This window comes from Acanthopagrus latus, chromosome 17, assembly GCF_904848185.1.
Source record: "Acanthopagrus latus isolate v.2019 chromosome 17, fAcaLat1.1, whole genome shotgun sequence".
Taxonomy (NCBI): Eukaryota; Metazoa; Chordata; class Actinopteri; order Spariformes; family Sparidae; genus Acanthopagrus; species Acanthopagrus latus.
The window spans coordinates 27,887,097-27,890,165 of NC_051055.1; the positions used below are offsets into that span (position 1 = coordinate 27,887,097).

The 3,069-nt window shown below is 41.7% G+C and overlaps 1 long non-coding RNA gene across 1 annotated transcript; it reads left to right on the plus strand.

The window, feature by feature from the left end:
* The first annotated feature begins 299 nt into the window (after positions 1 to 299).
* LOC119006501 lies at positions 300 to 2,572 on the plus strand. The gene is made up of 3 exons (XR_005070820.1): positions 300 to 532; positions 1,361 to 1,427; positions 2,268 to 2,572. It is a non-coding gene; the product is annotated as an uncharacterized LOC119006501 (long non-coding RNA).
* Positions 2,573 to 3,069: the final 497 nt, after the last annotated feature.

Consider the following 3,069-nt stretch of genomic DNA (forward strand, 5'->3'; position numbering starts at 1 on the left):
TCTGGCTCTGTGTGTGTGTGTGTGTGTGTGTGTGTGTGTGTGTGTGGGTCAATCCAAATCATGTGAGTGTCACAGCACAACGTTCACACTGTAACTCACAGAGCTAAACACGTCCGCTTTGATCTAAAAGAGGCAAATCCTGAATGTAACATGATTTGTTTTGTGCCCTTAAAAAAAACACACACACACTCTCAGTCCTGGTCCTCTTAGTTCATGTACTTTATCACCATGGAAACACGCTAACCTAAACTGCAGGTCTCGTCTTCCATCTTTGACGGCGCTAACCTTCCCCACAGAGTAACTTTCTCCTCCTCCCTGTGTGACTCAGAGGCTGATGAACTTATCAGTGATCGGTCAAACGTGAGGACTTCCCGTGACCTCCTGAGTAATTGGTTTAAACCGTAAATCCGAAAGCGGTGGCGTGCTCATCTGTAACGACATCCCCCACATTCACTGCTCGACGTGGAGACAGAGAGAAGAGGGGAGTGTGGAGCGTAACACACCGAGGCTGGCACGGAGCAGTTTAAATCAGGTGAGACTCTCGCTGAGAAAACTGTGACCTTTATACCATCAAGTCTTTTTTATCCCCTTTCTTTGCTGAAAAGTGTCAGAATATTCTCACTGTGTGTGACTGAAGATGAGTTATGAATGAGAGAGTTACCGACACTGATCGGTAACTTTTAACCTCCCGCTGATTCTCTCAGGCTCATTTATTAGCAGCTAATCTTACCTACTGTCCTGTAATGACAGGATACTTTGATCAGAACAGTCAAACCTACATGTCAACACTAATACTTTCATATAATTTGTTCCTCTTGATAAACATCATGCTGCAAAAATATCAGAGTTGATGTTTTATTGTTTTAACTTTCAGCTAACAGATGACGATTATAGCCATCAGTTTGAGCGTATAAAGAAAATATCTGGCTGTTTTGATGCTAAATGTGTCGCTTCTGTCTGCCATTTGGTGCTGGACTGGTAAACAATACAATTTTAGCATTTTTTAAAAAATTATATGGCTGGAAATGAGAGTTACGAGCCATTAAAACTAAAATAAATGCGGTGAAAGATGCTAAAACTGGCAGCTGTGGCTCAGGGGTAGAGCCTTGCATGGCAGCTACCGCCATCAGTGTGTCAGTGTATGTATGAATTACTGTAAGTCGATTTTATCCACTGTTAATATGAAAATATTGATTTGGATCAGCAGCTTTAACAGGATACTTCTGGTTGTTCAAACAAAGAAAGCCTCCTGCAGTTTGTTTGTTTCTGTGTATCCGACCAATCCTTTAAAACACCGAAGTCCCACATAAACACAAACTAACAGATTAAATCGGAGGTAAAATTGTTGTTTTTGTTAAAGGAGTCTGGTGGATTTGGACGGTGGTGATACAGTGAAGTAGCTTCAGGTTCCTGCTGGGAAGAAAAAGGTAAAGCAGTGAAAATATATTTAAACTTTTCATTTGGAACATGTCTTCTTTAAAATGTCCAAACCAGAGAAATCTACAAGTGACAGTGAGTTTCATTTGGTTTCCAGTCATCAAGTGAGGAAGGAAGACGCTAGTGAGACTAAACTTAACTCGAGTTAAACTTTAAAACATTACCTCATCCGTGAACACTGAACATGAGTCATGTCAGAGAGGTTTTCATCAGTAATTCGGCAATGAAAAAACTCCCATGATCCTGTGCTTACGTACTGTGAGTTTAACATTTGGCACTCTGGTAGTTATTCACATTTAAAAAAACATCCGAATAGGGTTTTTTGTCCAACTTTGGTGCAGTTGTTGGTTCAAAAACAACACTTTTGGAGACGGAAATATTAAAAAGCCTCTCGTGGTGTGGCCCAATCAATAAAAGGACAATCATTAAAACATGTTTCAACCACCAGGTCGTCTGCAACAGGGCTCCAAACAAGCAACACCATCATCTATATAGTGGAGGCCTTCACATGACCCAGATAATGAAATACCAGTTTTTCATGCTACAAAATAACTGGAGTAATCGGCAATTTGTTTATGCTCGGCTGGGAGATCCACTCGTGTTCAAATCCTTAAATATCCAGGTGTATATTCTGATTTATTTCGGCTACAAGAAGACAGTTTTCTGCTCTTTAATCCACCAGAGAAAGACAAAACTCCCATTATGTGCTGTGAGACTCTTGGACGTTCAACGCCACGCTTATCTTAACGGATGAATTATTAACATTTAGTCACTCGTGCGCAGCAGCATAAAAATCAATCAGTAACAAAAAAATGTGTTTCTCCAAACAGACGAGCACTGCTGCCGTGTGAATCAGTGACAGCGAACACACCTTCTCACCGCTGTGTGTTTACGCCAGGCCCCGGATCAGTTTAATCTGCACTTTAACCACAACTGGGACACTCATGATACCACCCACACTGACAGTGTAAGCACACGGCCAGCGGTCAAACTGTTTGGCATGAATAATGGATCATGGAGCAGGTATGCAAATGCAGATGTGTGTGTTTTCCCAGTTTAGACCCTTTAAACCTGCGAATTCCAAAAAAATGCAGCATTTCAACAGCCAAATATAATCGTTTACCGTTTAATATTACGTCAGAGTAATCATTGGTTTCCTGCCAGTTGCGGCTGGAGAAGCAGAACAACTTGTCCCAACCGATATTTAACGTCATTTAGCTGGTGGTTATTTCTCCACCCGGCCTGCGGCTCTAAAACTGTATTCCAATCGCGTGTGTGAGACTCCAGGCGTGTTTCTACATGTCAGGGAATTTGTTGTTTCTTTTTTTTTTCTACCAATTCTTAAAGACTTAGTGGTTGTGACTGCTGACGTCAGCGCTGTTAACTGCTGTCTGGGCTGGATGGAGGTCTCGTTCTGATCTTAACGACTTTGAAATTAAACTCCGTCTTGATCAGAAACAGCACGACTTCATTTTACGAGCGCAGCGAACGTGTTAAAAACTTAAACTCACAGTCTGGGAACGCGTCATCCTCAGGCACACGTGAAACACATCACGCTGATTGTGAGGGAACGGCCCCCATCAATGATTGTAATGAATATATGCAGACTCAGTGTATATATGTGTTTATGTT